Source organism: Oryctolagus cuniculus, chromosome 8, assembly GCF_964237555.1.
Source record: "Oryctolagus cuniculus chromosome 8, mOryCun1.1, whole genome shotgun sequence".
NCBI lineage: Eukaryota > Metazoa > Chordata > Mammalia > Lagomorpha > Leporidae > Oryctolagus > Oryctolagus cuniculus.
In genome coordinates this window covers 103,423,739-103,444,084 of record NC_091439.1, presented here as the reverse complement: position 1 = coordinate 103,444,084, position 20,346 = coordinate 103,423,739, and the positions used below count along the sequence as shown (strand labels likewise).

General features: G+C 38.3%; 1 protein-coding gene across 19 annotated transcripts in view; it reads left to right on the top strand.

Moving 5' to 3' along the window:
- ADGRL3 (adhesion G protein-coupled receptor L3) overlaps window positions 1-20,346 on the top strand; it is an 870,273-nt gene that overhangs the window by 112,802 nt on the left and 737,125 nt on the right. The window contains exon 1 of one of the 19 annotated variants that reach the window (XM_051819779.2): window positions 13,400-14,215. The exons of the other annotated variants lie outside the window; for them this stretch is intronic. The gene's annotated coding sequence lies outside the window, so the exon portion shown is untranslated. Of the gene's footprint in view, window positions 1-13,399; window positions 14,216-20,346 lie in introns of those variants that run through there. 19 annotated transcript variants of the gene reach the window in all.

Sequence of the window (20,346 nt, the reverse complement as noted above, 5' to 3'; positions counted from 1 at the left end):
GTAGCAGCTGCTGATAGTTGTAGAATATTCTGTAGTCACCCTCCTGCCTTGCTCCTCTTCATTCATGGGGGTTCAGACTGCATTGTGTGGATTAGTTTTCCCTCCAGGTGGTTCATTCAATCTTTGCTTCTTATTTTGTAGTGAAGTGCATTTGATTTTAATCCAATAGTTGTGCACTTCTCAAGAGAATGGCCGTGTCCCACTGTAGAAGAGATTCTCTCTGTGTGCCTCAGGCCCTCGGGCTCCCAGCCTGTTTATATTATAAAGTGATTACTTCATCCTTCTCCCCTTCCCTGCCCAGCCTTTAGCTTATATTACTGAAAAACAAGTTCCTTAAGTGACAAAATGCAATGAGGAGAGACCCCTTTTTATTTAATTATCCATTTAAACTTTATACCCAAAGAATTGTACTGTGTACCTTCTCAGTAAGAGCTTTTATAATGTGTGAGTGTTATTCAGCTTTTCCATGTGTATCATCCCTTTCTCATTCTATTGTTACAATTTTTTTGTCATTTTCATTTTAGAAATTTCTGTTGTGTGTCAGTCCCCCCCACCTGTGTGTGTGTGTGTGTGTGTGTGTGTGTGGTTTCCTTGTAATAACATGTTTCCATCAACTTCTTTCCATCCTAAGAAATCACCTAATGTGATTGAGTCGCTTGAGTTTTGAAGGTGGATCAATTTAGACTGCATTGCTGGTGACTGCCTTAGAATCCTTTGTCTTTGGATACTATTGCTGAAGACATAGGCGAAGACAGCAGGGTCTTGGGTAATATATGTAACTCCTTAAATTGGAGGATAAGATTGTATTATTCAAAGTTTTAAAAATTCTGCTTTGTTATGATAAGCTTTATAGTTTACACAAACCACTTGGGGGAATAGTTTGAAGTCTTTTATTCTTTTAAACAGCGGATTTTGCAAATGATTCTTTTTCCATTACTTTACATTTAGTCTGTGATGGATAAGGCAAAGTATTGTTATAGCACTTGTGAATATTTTCCTTGGAAAAATATTTTATTCCAAATTTGAGCACCTAAATAGGACACATGCATTAATATCCTTACAGGACATATGTAGGAGTTCAAGTTTAAAGTACTAACCTGGCTGTATTCTCTGAGAGTATGGTGCTGTAGAATGGACTGTAAATTTGTGAGGCTTGCTTTATGTAAGTAGGTGGACCTGGTATAAGAAACACTATAGGGACTAGAGTAAACAGTTTTTAGAGGATTGTTTTTTATTCACTGCTTTGTTGCCTTGAGGAAATAGGTGTTCACTCTTCCTCGATATTTTGGTTTATAAAGAGAAGCAATCATGTCTGGATTTCTATGTGAACTCTCCAAGTTTTACAGTGGTAGCTACTAATTCACATTCTTTTTCTTTGTAATTATTTTATTAAATAATAAATGGCTCATAGGGAAAAAGATGGGCAGTATCTTTCTGTAAAATCTTTTGGTTTCTCATTTTAGGAATAGCTCAGGGTTTAGAGACACCATCTAAAAATATCTTAGGTGTTCTATTCAATGATATTTGGCGATTATACACAATTCTAATCACAACCCAAAGTAAGTTAAATATTTATTTATTAAGTAAGTAAAATATTTATGCCAGAAAGTTCCATGCACTTCTTTTCAGTCAACTCTACATCCTCTCTTGTGCATTTTCAAGAACCTGCTTTTATATAGCACGGATCTGGTATCTTTATTCCAGATAAAGTATAAGCACTGTTTAAACTGGCAGTATCCCTGCTTGAAAGTCAAATAAGAGGTTCTAATCATAATCTAGTCATTGATTAGAAGACAGAACAGTAATATTTATTGATTGCTTATTCTGCGCCTACTATTTTATATCTACTATTGAATCCCTGTGTGTGAATTTTTGAGTTTTTAATGAAGTATTTTCTAGATTCACCAACTGAGGCTCATAATGAACAACTGGCTTAGTAAATGGCTAAGAATTAGTGGCCAAGAAGAGAAGGAAAACCAGAACCAAAGTTTTACAAATTGTATTTCTACTACTGTTAAGCCTAGAGATTAATTTTCTTTAATTTTAAGATTTATTTATTTAGAAAGGAAAAGTGACAGAGAGAGGGGGGAAGATGAACAGAAAGAGAAACACAGAGAAACATCTTCCATCTGCTTGCTTGCTCCCCAAATGACCACGGTGGCTGAGGCTGGGCCAGGCCAAAGCCAGGAGCCTGGAACGCAATCCTGGCCTCCCACCCGGGTGTCAGGGGCCCAAGTACTAGAGCCATCTTTCATGGCTTCCCCAGGCCCATTAGCAGGGAGCCGGATTTCAAGCAAAGCAGCTGGGAGTTAAACCCTAACTCTAAATTGGGATGTGGTGTTGTGACAGCTTAATCCACTGTGCCACAGTGCTAGTCTTGTGAAGATTAATTTTTGAAAAATTAATATACTTTCGAAAAATGGCTATGATTACATGATTATAACAGTATCTAAAATATCTTTATCATTTTAGTTGCCCAGCACCATGCTGATACCATGTCCAGCCTCACATTTAAATTTATGAGGTCCAATTTTTATTATCATTTCACAGATTAGAAAAATTGGAATTAGTGATAAGTAATCCTTATCCAAATTCATGCACACATGAATCATGGTGCTAGAATTTAATCCAAGAGTCTTTAAAGACTGTGCCTATAATAAATTTATTTTGTGATTTATTGTATTTTACTATTGTGAACTTGCTGATTTTTATATTGAAAGAAAACTAATGTTCACATGTTATTCTGTGACAAATTTGTAAATAGCTTACTAGTATTGATTAATGAACATGAAATATGAAAACATGGAGAAAGAAATGTTTTAAAATGTATAAAAACAATATGATAAACAGTATGTTGATAGAGGTATATTTTATAAATAAATTTAATATACTGTTAAAGGCTAATTTAAAGTATAGGTAAGATGTGTCTAGAGTATTACTCTCAGTTCATTATGGTGTATATACTCTAGTCATTGGATAGTGAGCAATTTAAGGTTCCAGCCCATTGCTTACGGGCTGAATAGTGTGAATTCATCCATCATGCTTTTGTTTCTCCCTCATTTCTGAGCTAAGGGAAATTAAGATCAAACTCTAATTTTTAGAATTGTCCTGGTTAATTTAAAAGGTGTAGCTCAGCTGCAGAATTGGAGTTTCCGGGGCCGGCGCCGCGGCTCACTAGGCTAATCCTCCGCCTAGCGGTGCCTGCACACCGGGTTCTAGTCCCGGTTGGGGCGCCGGATTCTGTCCCGGTTGCCCCTCTTCCAGGCCAGCTCTCTGCTGTGGCCCGGGAGTGCAGTGGAGGATGGCCCAGGTGCTTGGGCCCTGCACCCCATGGGAGACCAGGAAAAGCACCTGGCTCCTGGCTCCTGCCATCGGATCAGCGCGGTGTGCCGGCCGCAGCGCACTGGCCGCGGCGGCCATTGGAGGGTGAAGCAGCAGCAAAGGAAGACCTTTGTCTCTGTCTCTCTCTCTCTCACTGTCCACTCTGCCTGTCAAAAAAAAAAAAAAAAAAGAATTGGAGTTTCCGATTGCGTGCCCATGAAATGGTCTCATTTACCCATCTGAGGGTCAAGAAGCTGGAGATCTGGACTTCCCTAAGACAAGAGCAAGGCTCACCCTAGTAACTTGTCACTTGGGAAGGCAACGTTGCTTCTGCATCCATGAGAAAGAGATCCATGAGAAAGGGAAGTGGCCTGAGCCGGACTCATGCTGGAGCTGTGACTTGCACACAGTAACTGTGGCCAAATTGCGTGTGACCCACTGAAAGGCAGCCTTGTGGCCACTCTTCCTCTTGTTAGGGGTGGAGAGAGGGAGGACTGGGCTACTACAGCATTGCCCTTGAGAGCAAATAGGACTGGTTTATGAGCACCTCTCTGGAAGAGTGGCAGTGAGAAGAGAGAAGAGATAAAAAGGTCCTCCTGTGCTAACTGCTGCTCATTGTTTTGCTACACCTTTGAGTGAGAAGCAGGTGTTTGTGTATTCATATTTCAGCGTTCTTAAGAATTCTTAGGGGACACTTACTATGCTTAACCCATGTGCTGCTAATGCAGTCCTTCAACCTTTGCACCACGATTGTATCTGAAATTCACAATAAAATAAAAACCATTAGAGAAGGCATCCGTCAGCAATAAAAATAAATTATGCAAAGATTGTACTTTAATTAAAAATGGGGGCTGTTGAAAATCAGAGATTAATGGAGTCATAAAGTAGAGAAATTAAAATGCATATGTAAAACTGAGTAGAATAATGGGTCTGAAGATATGCCTTGTTTTAAAAGGGTCTCTGAGATTGTCCTCTTGTCGTTACATTGCAATTCTGAAGGTTGTAAAGTCTTGGAAAGAAGGATATGCCCAGTCAACTTCACTGGATTAAAGATAGGGTGCGACAGTTTTTTCTCTTATTTGAAAAGATAATACCATGGAAGATGCATTATTATTTTGCTCCTGCAATTTATTTGATCTACACTATTTGTTTGGTAAGTTCTTCAGTTATATTTTTACTGCCCCATGTAAACAACAGAATATTCTTTCACATTACGTGGCTCTGAAGTAATTTTAAAATGATCAGAATTTATTTAGAGCTAAGAAAATGTAAAGTTTTAAATGTTACTCACTTCTAATAGATTTTCCAGGGGGCAGAAAATGTCGTGGAAGAAAGTCACATGTGTGAATTACTGTTTGTGTAAATCTGTTTGAATTCAGTAAATTAAAAGATGGCTTAGTCCACTCTGTGGTTCAGTGTCTGAGGTCACAGCATCTGGTACCCCAGTTTGGCTCTGCCACTGTTGTACAGTGAGGCTTTGGATTAATCCAGTTGAACTCCTTTCCTTTCTCCACTTTTTCTGTATCAAGCCTCTACAAATTGAAAGACAGCAGAGTAACCACTGAAATGTTGTTTGCATCTTACCTACTCATTGTCTAACTCTGAAAATTAACAAGCTTCCATCCTAATGTTCCCTATCACTATCTAGCAATAATAGCTTCTCATTGTAAAAACTCTCTGCCTTAAGTAAATAACTTTCATAATCATGTAGAGTTCTCAGATAAGATTTGAGAACCTCATGCTTTAAAGAGGTTGTTAGGAAAGATTGGTTCTAATTCATGGGTTAAAGTGTGGTTTTTGAATGTTTTTGCCAAAGGAACCTACAAAAGATGGACCTGGTACACAAAACTTACATTACAATTGTCTTCCACCACCGAAAAATGAAAGATAGGAATTGCTTGTCCCATTAATCATCTTTCCAAGAAAACGAGCTGTTCTTGCAATAGGATGGCAGATGGAGCAGCTTTTTACCAGTGGGGGGTTTTGTTCTTTGTTGCCAAGGATATTGAGGAAAGAAGGAATTATGCTAATTTCTCTATTTTTCTCCTCTGCAAGCAACTTTATATATATAAGGGACTCACTCACTCATTTTGAGATCTGAGTTATTATTTTTTGGCACCTGGCTCATAGCACAAATTGTGTGCTGAATGTATATGCACTGTTTAACCTTTAAACATTAGCTATGAATGCCGTATGCTATTAAAGATCTTCTGCTTGTTGAATTTCAAAAAGTCATGGGAAGGTGAAGGCCTCAAAAATATTCCAGGTAGTCTGTTGCTGCTCACTCTCTGAGATCGTGGGCACAACATGAGAGCTCATAGAAAAGTAGTGACTTTGTTTCCCCTAGCTAAAACCTAATAAATAAAATGCATAAAATAGGACACCTCATTCTCATTAACCATTCAGAGATTATTCAAATGGAGTGCTTAAACTCTTAGCAAAATACTCTCATTGTTTTGGCTTCTTCCATATGTTTTGTTGTGTTTTCTGACTTTATTCCTGATTTTATGTGATGGATACTTAAATGCAGAATCTATTTTCTCACTGCTAAGAAAAATACTGATTTTCCATGTTTTGCCATGGGTGTGGGTTATTCTAGGGTATAGTCAGGTCATCAATCCATTGGGACACACAGTTATTTCCCTTTCTTTGGTGCCTTCAAAGAGAACATTTTGGGAGATTTATTTTCTCAAACACTGTCAAATGGATTGAAGTTGCAAGATCAAATCAAATCCTTTGAGTGTTTTTGGAGTAAAGACTCTGTGTGGAAATGATGAGCAGCCTCATTACAATTATGGCTTTCTAAGAAACTGTGTTTCCATGTCCTCTAAGACTTCCTTTTTAAGTGTCTTTCCCCATTTTCTTTCATCTACCGCTTTTTACTTGTCCTCCTTCAGATAATTGAAGCACCTCAGGCTGGGTGCTTGTGGACCCTATAAATTAAATGCTTCCAAATAAATTATGCATGTGGCAAAGAAGTCAGAAAGAGTCCAATGGGCGTAGTCCAGTCCAGGATGTGATTTTAGATGCAGGGTAAATATCTGAGTTGTCTTCTATGACATTGTTAGAGAGGGGATGAAACAGAGAATCCGAACCTGAAGCAAGGACTTTCAAAGATTGTACCATATTTAGATATTAGGTAAAATAAGTCTGATGCCTTCTGAGCTCCTCATCCTGACTGCTGAGTGATGCTTGACAAATCAAAACCATACCAAACCCCCAGAATTTTAGTGTATTGTTCAAGAGACTATAGACAGTGATTCACAAAGATTTTACACCATAGACTTTGTTTCTTGCTCCTATCCAGTGCATACCCTGTGGTTCTCTTGGATGCCTCCTGGTGGTAATTTGTAGCCTAAGGTTGCTTCTACTTTGTTGTTAAACTTTCTGGAATTTATAGCCCCCAACATTGCTGTGATAGGCTTATAGAGAGCTGAAAGGCCAGGGACTTCGTTTGGGGCACTGGTCTGCCCACATTTTTTGTCTGTCTGGAACTCAGTCAGTGATCTGCAAACTCACTGCAAAGAGACCAGGGAAAAGTAGTCTGCCTGCATATCCAAGAGGAACCAATTTGGTGGACAGGATCCATGCTCTCTGCCATAGCTGACACATAACATACTCTGTTGACATCTATGGCACTTTCAGATCATGTTACTCACTCTTGGATATCGTGTGTACCTCTGAGTTCATAAAACATTATTTTAGAATGAAAAGAATGGAGTTGGGGGACCAATATTAGTTGAGTTCAAGAATTACTGTAAATCTACAGTTACAAACATGATGAGGTATTGGTAAAGGTATCAACACTTATTTTGTGTGTCAGAAGATCAGTGATTAAGATAGTAAAAATGCTCAGGTTGATACTACAGTGGTATAGATATGGTGTTATACCTTTGTCCAAAACCACAGAATGTACTCCAAAAATGAACCATCCAGGGAAGTATGGACTTCAGGTAATAATGATGTATCAGGTTATGTTCATCAGTTCCAAGACAATATCCTCTGATGGAGGATATTGGTAGTGAGGAAGGCTATGCATGTGCTGGGGCAAAGGACTTATGAGATAGCTCTGTACCTTTTTGTCAGTTTTGCCGTGAACCTAAAACTGCTCTTTAAAAAAACCCTTTAAAAATAGATCAATGGAATGGACTAGAGAGCCCAGGAACAGAGCCACAAGAATATGGTCGACTGAGCATTGAAAAGGGTACAAAGCCAATTTAATGGAGAAGGATAGTCTTTTTTAACAAATGGTGCTGTAACAACAGGATATCCACATGCCCGGGGACACAGACTGGACACCTTTCACAAAAACTAACTCAGAGATGAAGCAGAGACTAAATATAAAATGCTAAAGCATGCAAATCCTGGAACATAAACTAGAAGAAAGTCTAGTTAGCTTTAGGTTTAGCAAAGATGCTTTAACGGATGAAGAAAAAAATGATAGGACTTCATTAAAGTTAAAAACATATAAGTAAAGACAAATTTGCAAAGCACATATCTGATAAATGACATCTAAAACATACGAGGACCTCTTAATACTCAGTGAAAAACCAAATAATCCAAATTAAAAACAGAAAAATAATCTGGACAGCAAAGATACACAGATAACAAGTAAATATCCGAAAACTCAAGTATATTCAACATCATATTTTGTTTCAGAATTACAAATTAAAGCAACCATGAAATATCACCACACATCTATTAGAATGACTAAATCCAAAACATTGACCAAACCAAGTGTTGGCAAGGATATGGAGCAGCAAGAACATTCATTGCTCATGAGAATGCAAAATGGTACAGTCACTTTTGAGTAGCTTGGCATTCAGCGTTCTTGTTTCTTTGTGTTTACCCAAAAGAACTGAAAACATATGTTCACAGCAACACCTCCATATGAATGTTTATAGTGACCTCATTCACAATTGCCTAAATTTTTAAGCAACCAATATGTATTTCAATAGGTATATGGATAAACAAACAATGGTACATCCACCAGGACCGGAGAACCTTTTATCTGCCAAGGGCCATTTAGATATTTGTAGTATTCCTCATGGGACATATAAAATTATTAACTTAAATATTAGCCTGCTATAGATATGCTGAATTTTGAGTCTCACCTGCAGTTGCCTTGGCAGGGCCAGACCAAATGATTTCATGGGCCAGACATTCCCTATCCATAACATATACAATGGAATATGCAGTAAACGGTGGAATCCATCTGTACCGTGGAATGGCTGTCTGTGCATTGCAATGTCAGAGAAAAAGGAAATGAGCTATGGAGCTGCAAAAAGACATGTGGAAATACTAAATCCTTTGTGAAAGAAGCCATCTAACTCCACAGCATTTTTCCAACTGTCTGACAGTTTGGATAAGACAAAGCTATAGAGACACTAAAAAGATGAGGGGTTGAACAGGTGAACCTTGGGGATTTTGAGGGCATAAACATATTGTGTAAGATACTGTAATGGTGGATACATATCACTTTATTAAAACTCAGAATGTACAACACAGGGTGAATCCTGACATAACTAGGGTCTTTAGTTAGTAGTAGTGTATAAATATGAGCTCACCAAATGTTTCATGCATAATATTAGCAATAGGGGAAGCTGTGCATGCAAGGTGTGAGAAGGGGAGAGCAAGAGGTGTTACTTGGGAACTCTGTGCTCATTGTTTGCTTTACTGAGTTGGAACCCACACAGCACATGGTAGCTTTACATTGTCTGGTTGTATCCACCTTGATTTTTTGCCGTCTTCTGCTGTGTAGTGATCTCATGGAAACTTGAACCTCTCCCTCTTGCTGGAGGGGAAGACCTCATCCTGTCGGCTCCTTGACAAGCGTGGTGAACAGTGTGGTTGATGTTCATCTGCTTACTTCTAGCCCAGTGATTCTCAGCTGGAGGCCCTTTTGCCCTGCAGGAGACATTTGGCGAAGTCTAGAGATGCAACTTGAGGGCGGGGCGCTACTGGAATCTAGGGACTTGAGGTCAAGCATGCTGCTAAACATTCTATAAAGCATGGAATGGCCCCCCACAGCAAGGAAATATTCACGGCCAAAGGTCAGTGGCCTCATGGTGAAGAAAGCCTGCCTAGTCCTCTGCTTTTTCTCATGCTTTGTTGGCAGTGGAATCTATTACCTAGTCATCTGCACCACTCATTCATTCAGCGAATACTTACTAGGTAACTGCTATAATTAGAAATATGTGATTTATGCTTTTAATTGGGAATAGGTACACAGGGACTCAATCTCAACTGGAATATTAGGACAGACACCTAAGGAGGGGATCTTTAAGCTGAGATTTGAAGGCTAAGAGACAGTGAAATGTAAGAGGAGCGTGAGGGAGGGTATGGAAAGAGCAGAGTCCCATCTAGCTTCTCAACACAAGGAGCTTTCCAGGTTCCTGTTCACAGGTGCCCTGACTTGGGGATACCTGTCTTTACTTCCGACCTGCTAACTAGCTCAATGGTTGCTAAGTGTATGTTTCTCTGTCCCATTTCTAAGACCCCCAAATAGTGCCAGTGCTCACAGGAGTTGAGTGGAACATTCAGTTCCCAGAATAAACCAGCTACACATCTGGTAGGTGAGCCTCAGGGTATTAGGCGAGGGTTCTGTGCAGTGCATTCTGTGAGATCAGGAGCTAAGCCTACCAATGGCAGTGTTAGAAAATGTAAGTGAGATGATCTTGTTGGAGAATGAGTCCCTACAGAGGCTGGCAGCCAAACTGGAATTGTAGATTTTGTAGCACCATTCATTTAACCTGTACCTCCTAGAAACCATGAAGGAAAAGAACTTAGGGGCCAGCATGGTAGCGTAACAGGTAAAGCTGCCACCTGCCATGCCAGCATCCCATTTGAGTGATGATTCATCTCAGCTGCTCCACTTCTGATGCAGCTCCCTGGTAAAGTTTCTGGAAAATGGCCTAGTACTTGAGGCCCTGCACTCACGTGGAAGATGCAGACCAAGCTCTGAGTCCTGGCTTTGGCCTATTCCAGCCTTGACTGTTGTGGCCATTTGAGGAGAAGCCATCTGTCTCTTTATCTTTCTGTAACTCTGCCTCTCAAATAAATAAATCTTAAGAAAAACAGGAACCTAGAGGCATCACAGGAGCCATATGCAGTGAAAGCCAGGGTGATTGGCATGCAGTATGTCACAGCCACAGGGTCCTGAAATGCCAGGTAAGAGGTTTGGATTGTCTTCTGCTTCCTTGTAACCACTTTTGGAGAGTTACAAGAAGGAAGGCTGACATAGGAGGGGGCTTCAAAAAATCAGGGAAAATAAAGTTCAAAGATAAGTACAATTGATTGCAGTGAATTTTTGAATTTCGTTCATGGTTTTTTCCTAATGTGCATTTCCATGAACTTTTTGCAGATCTCTTCCCATATCTCATTTACTTTGTAACAAGGAGATCATTCTGGTTGCTGGATGGATGGACAATGAACCAGGGAGGGGTTGGAGAGAGGAGTTGATGGTAAAAGTAGAAGGTGGGAGATAGTTACACAGGTTATTGCAGTCTTCCAGGTGAGAGAGAGTGAACTAGGATTCAACAGGAACTATGAAAGAACTGGATTGGACTCAGGAAGTGATTTGGAATTACTCCATTTAGTTCTTTGTCATTTTTATGTTTTAGGATTGTTTACTTTGGGACCATTTAAAATATTGAGTGCATTTTTTTTTGTATTTTGCATTGAGTACACTTTTTGTCAAAATATTAAGTGACTCTTACATACTTACATAAATGTCCCCACTCTCCCTCTCCCTTCTTCAGTTCTCTGATTCCCTCCCCTTTTAACTGGCAACTATGTACAAGGAAGTAGCAAACTGTAGACCAATTTTCTTCCTGATAATACAGAAATTGGAAACTGTAATTGATTTATTTCAAGGTTCATTTTCTTAAGACTTTAGGACTTTTAAGTTTCCATCCATACTTTTAGGGGTATTTTTTGCATTATCGAGAAAGACATTGGAGAGAAATAAATCTTGAAACCTGTGGAAATGAAAGTCAAGTTGATTTTGAGATTCCCTTAAGTCTGAAAAACTTTGATCTCTCTCTGATCATAGGATTGTTCTGTATTGTCCCACTAGACTGGGTTACATGTTCTTCCAGCACGCTAACACTCCTGAGGCTTGAATCAGGGAGGCTCATATGCCAGCAACCTAGGCTGCTAAGGAAGAAGCAATTATTTCAACTTTTAAAAATATTAAGTTGATTTTTTGTGGAACCATGTGAAAGTCCCCTAGTGAATTGTCAGGCACATTTGACCCGAAGATTAATAGAATCCTTACCAAGGCTTTTCGCCATGTTAGTATAATTTGAAGTTGGTTTAGAGTGCATTCATTATGTACTGCTAGGATCCTTAAGGGCTGCAGTGGGAGCACTGCAAATGGACTTCCCACATCAAAAACTTTTAACTTGTGTTTCTCCTTATTGCATAGGCATGCATTAACAGGGTTTTCCTTTGTGCATTGGGCATTGGTACTTTTTGAAGGATGCAGGAAGAGTGGATGGTGAAATGTGAACACAGATTAGTGGAGAGAGGGTTGCATGTTGCCTAGTAGTATTTTTTTGACTGGGCAAAGAAAGGCAAAGGCTGAAGCTTGTAACTTTCCATCAGCCTTCTACCTTGCCAACTAATTAATACAATCTGTCTTCTTAAAATCATTAAACTTTTCTCCAACCTGATATAAAAGCTCAAAAGTGAGCTATTATTTCTATGCATGATGAAAAGAAAATATATATATAGGATAGTCTTCTAAATAAATTATATTTTTATGTCTAGTCTATGTAGTCAACTTTACAAGAAGATTGTTATAAGGGATACTGGGCAAGAGGGCTTAAGATTTTAGATTTAGTTTTGCTAATGGACACAAATTTACCCTCTGAGCTCCAGTTCATTTTTCATATAAAGAGACATAATATTTGCTTTGATTTTGTTTTGAGTATCAAATGAGGTAATGCTTGGAAAAGTTTCTATACTATGAAGGAGGGTGATAGCATTATAGTTTTCATGATTTGAGTCATCACTCCTTTTGATAAGAATTAACTATACACATTGTCTGTTTAAGTCTTGTCCTTCCTGCTGTTGAAATAGCTGAGGCTAGTTGACAGGAAGACAGGGGCACTATGAACATAATCTTTAGATAAATGTCATCACTCTAGGAACACTACAAACTTGGTAAGATGCTGTAAAACTAGGAATATCCTCAGTTAAATTTTGTATGAATTTTTCCCTTGGCAAATTTAATATTTCAGAAAATTTAAAATATTTTGACTAATAGAATCTTATGTGAGCTGTACCTCATGTAATTGCACCTCATATTTCTTTAGCAATTCTGAATTGCCAAGTATTTGGCAAAGGTCTGTAAGTGCCTTCTCTTGTCCAGTCCTTATAGCAGTTCTGTGTTATGAAGCCCGTTCTAGTGAGAAGACAGCTGAAATACAGAGATATTACATAGGGTGGCCAAGATGACAGCTGCAGAGTGAAATAATTCCTGGTTCTACAATGTGTACCCTGAAATCCTACCTGAGACTACTCTCCCAGGGCCATTTTTTTTAATGAAAAGTCTAAAAATGTATTAGATGTGTGTGGCATTTCTAGAAACTGGAAAAACACTACTCAAAGAAAATCCATGATAATCTATTATCTCTACCTGAGGGAAGAAAACTTCAGCTGTTTTTATACTTGAAATAAGTGACTGATTAATTTGATAACTATTTTCATAGCACTGTGATTTTTGTACCCATAGATTCAAGATATTAAAACTTTTTCTTTTGTTCTGTTAAGAATCCTGGATATATTTACATGTTTATAGTTGTTTAGATCTGAGGTAAGAATGTCAGTGCTTGGCTAATTCTTCACAATTGGGTTTAACTTATTATATTATTCTAGAATCTTCCTCCCTTTGCCTATGTATTGCAGTTGATGAGAAAATCCAAATGTATACATCCTATAACAGAGTAATGTAGTTAGGTCGACGTCCCAAATTCCTACTTGTTGGACTGCTTGTCAGTGTTTCCCGCTGAGCCTGAATGTGCTTTTATATAAAATGTGAATATTTATAAAGTTCTTTGTATCATGTTTATGAGTGCTTTTGTAAATTATAAAGTACTACATGTTAATTATTTTAATTACTTATTATGTAGTAAACTACCACTCTGTTGCAGTTAAGGAAAGGTGCTTGTGTTGGACTCTATTAGATTTTAAATAGAAAAGCTCCTAACATTTATGTGCATGTATTCTGAAGAATTGTTTCCCTGCTTCTGTGGACTGAATTGTGTGTCTCCCTCACCCCTGACCCTCCTCCCCCTGCAGATTTTATGTTGAAGTCCTAGCTCCAGTGTGACTGTATTTGTCAACAGGGCCTGTGAGGAGGTGATAATGTTTAAACGAGGTCATAAAGCCCCATTGTGACAGGGTTAATGCTCTTATACAAAGAGGCACCAGAGCACTGTCTTCCATGCGAGAACACAGCAAGAAAGTGACCTTTTGAAAGCCAGAGGAGAACTGGCCAGCACCTTGATCTTGGGCTTCCTAGTCTCCAGAGCTGTGAGGAATAAATTGTTGTTGAAGCCAGGCAGTCTGTGTATGTTAGGGAAGTCAGAGCTGACTTACACCCTCTCTGCATAACACTAATACACCCAAGGATAATTGTGAAGAACTTGTATCAGCATTAAGTTTTCAGCCATATTAGTCTGCTTTGCTGTTGCTCCCGTTGGAGTTCTGTAGAGCTCTGATGAGGGAGGGAGGGAGAGATTGACTTTAATGAATTGGCTCACATACCTGTGGGGGCTGACAAGTGAAAAATTCACATAACAATCTAGCAAGCTGGGGGTTCAGGTGAGAGCTGATGTTGACGCGTTGCGTCTGAAGACTGGAAATACAAGCATAAAGTTTGTTGCAGGTGGGAGACAGATTTCCTACTTTCTTAGGGGAAAACAGGGTCTTTGCTGTTAATTGCTTTAACATTCTAAGGGTACTTCCAAAAAGTTTGTGGAACAGTGAATGGAAAAATATTTATTTTGGTGCATGCAAAAACAGTTTTTGAAATTCAAACCTAGTGATTTCCTTTTTATTTTTTTAAAAGATCTATTTATTTATTTGAAAGGCAGAGAGGGAGAGAGAGAGAAAGAGAGAAAGAGAGAGAGAGAGGTCTTCCATCTGCTGGTTCACTCTCCAGAGAGAGCTGCTGGAGCTTCGTCGATCAGAAGCCAGGAGCCAGCAGCTTCTTCCAGGTCTCCTATGTGGGTGCAGGGCCCAAGGACTTGGGCCATCTTCTACTGCTATCCCGGGCCATAGCAGGGAGCTGGATCATAAATGCAGCAGGTAGGACTCGAACCGGCACCCATATGGGATGCCGCTGGCTCTGCAGCCAGTGGCTTTACCTGCTTTGCCATAGCACCAATCCCACCTAGTGATTTCATGAATTGTTTGAAGACCCCTGGTATTGGATTAGTCCCATTCATGTTATGAAGAGTAATCTTCTTTATTTAACACAACTAATTGTGTCAATTCATCTAAAATATCTCTTTAAAGCAACATCTAGAATAAAATTTAGTCAAAATGCTGATTATCCTAGTCTAGCCAAGTTGACACATGCAATTAACAGTCACACTGTGGTTAAAAAATTACTATAAATTTGGTGGCTTAACATGAAATAGATTTATGGTTTTTCCATTCTGATGGTCAGATGCCTGAAGTAGTTCTCATGATCCCACGACCAGAGGGATAGCAGAGCTGGTATCTTCCTGGGGGTTTCAGGAGGAAGTCCGTTTCCTTGCCTTTTCCAGCTTTTAGCGGCTGCTTGCTTCTGCGGCTCAGTGCTCCCTCCTGTCTTCCAAGCCAGGTCCTTCTCATACTGCCTCCTCACTCGGCCTCCCTGTTGTGTCTCTTTCTCCCATCTACAGAGGTCCTGTGATTACACTGGGCCCAGGCAGGTAACCCTGCATTTTCTCCCCATGTGAAGGACAGCAGATACGTAACATTCATTCCATTTGCAACCTCAGTTACCCTTTGCTACATGACATATTCTTAAATGCTTGGATCAGTTGGGATCTTGCAGTCTAGAGATAACAGTTAGATATTCCTCATATACATATAGACCTAACATAGCAGAGGGACTTCAAATTTTGGAAGCATGTGCCTGAAAATGGAAACAAAGCATCATTTGAAAGGTTGATGGTTTGTCTATTAAAATAAGAGTGGTTGATGGTTTGTCCTGACTTATGTTTTGAAGGAAGAAGGGAATTTTAAAAGGAGGTATGTAAGCTAGTTTGGTTATTTTTAAGATTATGAAGCTGTGTTAGTAAAAAGAATATGCAGAAAGCAAAAATAAAACCAGATTTGATTTCAAAATTGATTTTAGTCATAGATTTGTGTTTGTAATTTTTATTGTTGGAAATGAAGAGTAATTTGCCCAATATATTTAGCAGGACTTGGTGGCTCAACAGGAAAATATGACAGCAACAAAGAGGATATATCTTTTTATATTGAATTTGGAAATATGTTCAGAACATTTTGTGATGCATTTTTTAGCTTTAAGGTTTTTGACAATAGTAGCCCTATATTACATTTTTTTTTTTTTGCTTTTTCCCTTGCTGTCTCTCACTATTCTTGGCTGTGGTAAACTCTGTGAATATGGTACTTAGCATTGGAATGGTACAGAGAAGCCACATGTTTTTGACTCATCTTGGTGGTATCCATTAAATCATATTTTAAATAGAATGTTAAACTCCGACAAGCCCAATTAATGTCCTTATCATCATAGTTTTAATAAGGTTCTCATTGCAAACTTTATAAAGTGCTTTCTTTAAAAATAGCAGGTAGAGGTGGGCATTTAGCCTACCAGTTAAGACGCCTGCATCTCTTATCACACTGCCTGGGATGTAAACCTGGGTCTGGCTCCTGTCTTCAGCTTCCTACAATGTAGAACCTGGGAGGCAGCCATGATGGCCCAAAGAAATGGGTCTTCACGTGGGAGATTTGGATTGATTTCCTGGTTCTCGGCCTTGCGTTGGTCCAGCCCATACCATTGTGAGCATTTGAGGAGTGAACCAGGCCATAGGAGCTAGCTTGTGCTCCCTCTCGCTCTCCCCTCTCCTCCCCTCCCCTCTCCTCCCCTCCATCTCCACTCCCCTTCCCTCCTTTTCCCCTCCTCTCCCCTCCCCTCCCTTTCCTTCCCCTCTCTTTTTCTGTCTTTCAAATAAATATGTAAAATCTTAATGAGGAGAAGGGCAGCATCTTTAGAACTACCATATTGAAAATTTATAATGAATTTTGTTGTAGGACATTATTTAGTGGTAACATATATACTAAGACAGTTGTACTTTCAAGATGTGAATGAACAGAAACCATGTTCTCAGTAGCTCAGTAGGAAAAGGAAATTATCACATTAAAAGCTGAGTGTGAATTCTTATTTGTTCAACAGACTTTTACTATCTCTTCTAGGTAATAAATATTTGTTGAGCCTGTTTCAGTAATAATTCTCAGTGTTGAAGGACAGGCCAACAAAGATGTCTGCCTTGTACATCTGACAGTTGAGCCCCCTTTTGAAAAACATGATCATTCTTTGTTAGGTTTGCTCATTTTCTTTCAATAGTATTTGCTGTTGGATATATGAAATAGGTCAAGAAGTAAAAATATTTTTAAATAATGAAATTATGTGAAAAGTTTGTTTTGAACTAATAGAATTAATAGCTTACAGTGAAATAGGAAGAGAAAAAGTTACTTAGTCACATATTGCTGCGAATTGTGCCCTTTGAGAAAAATAGAACCTATTCCACTGGAAAGTGTGACTTCCAGATAGGAAATTGAGAAATACGGTGACAGAGAAAGTGGGATCTGGAGAATTATTTGCTTGTGATTACCCAGGTGGGAAATCAGGGACCTTGGCTGAGACTGGGAACCAGGTGTGTTTGATTCCAACATCTACTCTCTTAACATAATGAAATCTGACATCTTGGGTTTTATGTTACTCATTCCCTTGAGTGAGATGTTCTTAGTGTCTGCATGCTGTTAGTATGTACAGAGAAAGGAGGAGTTTGAAATCTCTTTTTCTCTCCCTGTGTGTGTGTATATATATAGAACACAGGAGGAGTCCTCTGAACTCAGAACCATTATAGCTATTGAAATCCACACAGCGAGGAAAACAGACTCTCTTGTTTGCATCACAGTGAAAATTCTAGTGCTTATGTGATTTGCTTACAAGTTTCAAAAGAACTTTTTAATATTTGATAATAGTCTGAGAAAATAAGAATTTATTACTTCTTAAATCATCTTAGAAAAATGGATCCTCCATAAACATTGTTTTAATCAGGAAACCTAAATGTGACTCTTCATAGTCATGAAATCATTTTTTTTTGGTATCTGAATCTTACATCCACCATATTTTCTTTAATTTCTACATTTAAAAATCAGTCAAATTTTTTTTGCTAATCTATAAACTTTATGTATTAAACAAGATCTTTCAACATCCATTTCTTCAGTAGTTACTATTTGCTAGGTGCGTGAGCTAATTCTTTAATATGGGTGCATATTCAGATCTTTACAATGTTGTATGTGATATAAAAGGAGCTTCCTGTTCATGTTTTATGTTTTATTAGATTTTTCAATAGAGAAGGTATTTACAGTTAGGATAACTTTTCATTTCATTCGTTATCTTTGAACATCATAACATATAGAAATCAAGAGAGATTTAGGGGGACAGTGTTGTGGTGTAGCAGGTAAAGCTGCCGCCTGTGATGCTACCCTCCCATGTGGGTGCCAGTTAATGGCCTGGCTGCTCCACTTCTGTTCCATCTCCCTGCTAATGGCCTGGGAAAAGCAGTGAAGGTGGCCTGAGTGGTTGGTACCATGTGGGAGACTTGGATGAAGCTCCTGCATCTTGGCTTAGGCCTTGCCCAGTCCCTTGTGACCATCTGGGGAGTGAACAAGCAGATGGAAGATCTCTCTCTCTCTCTTTCTCCCTCCCTCTGTCTCTGTAACTCTGACTTTCAAATAAATAGATAAATCTTGAAGAAAAGCAAAATTTAGGTAACATGCTAATATTAACGTCCCGGTATGGATAGTGGATTAAATTTTTTGTTTAATGTGGCAAAAATCCAGGAATTTTTATTAGGTAGATTTTATTTAAGATAATTCAGTTATGAGTTTTTTGCAGCACTGTTGATCTCCAGCTAACCAATTTTACAAGTTAAAAAATGTAATTAGAAAAAAACAGTTTGAATAGTCTTTAGAGTATGTACAGTCAAGGATTGTCTAAAAATTGGTATAGTCTTTTGAAGACTTTCTGACACATGTTTTCATATTTTATAAAATGAGCCCTAAATGTCAGCCTTGAATTTAAATTTATCTAACCCATATTTTTGGAAAACATGTAAGAGAATTTGGAAGATATAAGGTACGAAATCATATTTAATACTCTTTTATTACTGAAGGTTTTCCAGTGTACAGAAAGCTGTATGGTTGAGGTAGCTCATTTGTAATGGCATAATGAATGACTACTTTGGTTAGCACAAAATTATTAATCCATTTAATGGAAATTGCTTTTAGTGAAATATCTAATGAAAATATTTGGAAGAGTGTGACTGTAGTTAATATTAATGAAGAGTAGAGGCATCAGTATTAAAAGTATGATTTGCAGCTACAATATTTAGTTTTTGCTCTCAAGATGAAACCCTGTTATAGGAAAACAAGATCCAATTTATAATCGGAGTTTAAAAGTGGTGCATGGGAAATTATCCTGACAAACCTAGATTTGTGTTAGAAAACTTACAGTTTCCTTACTTTGGGGGAGCTTTTGCTTACATGCTTCAGGGTAAGTTTTGAACACAGTGTGTGTTAAGATTGAACCAAGCAACTCTCGTTGACATTAATAGGAGTCTCTCAGCTAAAGCTGCTCACGCTGTGCTGAAAATGTACCCCCTGCTGTTTGAATAGTTTTTCGGCTACCACACATGCTAAAATAGAGTTATTATGGGCCACAATATAAATATATTTTTGGACAGTTTAAAAAATGTTTATTTGATGTATGGTTATGTGAATTGTTATATACAGCTCAAGTCTAACGCTCTACCTTTTAATGCTGAAAATACTAGTGTTCAATAAACTATGTATTTTTCTTCTTACGGAATCCTAGCCTCCACTTTGAGCTCATTTTACTCCTTGCTATGATTCAGGAAATAAGCTATTACAGAAAGAGTAAGAGCAATCAGTGGATTCACTAAGATGATGCCTTGTATTGGAAGTGTTCTTGGAGCTTCCCTCTTTTTCTCTGTCCTTACTTTTAACCTACATAAATCCAAGCCTTCAAAAGCATTTTGTCCTGTATAGGATACACACTAAGTTTTACTCACTTTTTCTTATTGCTTTATTTTGCTGGTTGATGTACATGAATATATCCTGTGAAGTATTCTACCTTGTTTTTTTTTTCTGTTCTAGTATTAGTAGATGTTTTATCATTAAAATACTTTGCCATGATACCATTTAAAAACATGTGCCTTTAGAGAAGTCAAAATATTTTTATGAAGCTACATTGTCTGATGTTTATATTTTTTGTTGCTTTGGGATGGTATTATTGTTTTATAGTTAGCAGAATGATAGAACATTTCTTGACTGGTACTTTCTGATTAGAAACATCAGCATAAGATGTGTAGCTCATGTGGTTTGTTTCAGATTTGCTTTTAAAAAAAGTTGATAAGGCGGTTTTTCAAGAAACACCAGGAGTAAATTGTACTATGAAAATGTAGCTATATTAAATGCGAATGAATTGTGTAGTTCTGCAGGTGTCAAGGAAGTGATGCTGCTGAAGAGGTTTTTTGACTTGAGTAGAATTGTAGGATAATTCCATAACAGGCCTCATTTACATAGCTCAGCTTTTCCATGTCAAGAACTCTGATTCACTTAAGTGATGTCATTGAATGTTGCTGTCTGTGACAGCATTGGATACTCCCCAGAATAGAAAGATGGATAAAGTACTTGGAATCAGAGAGAAGTTACGCATTTAAAAATGATGAAAACTGAAGTGGATCTGTTGGT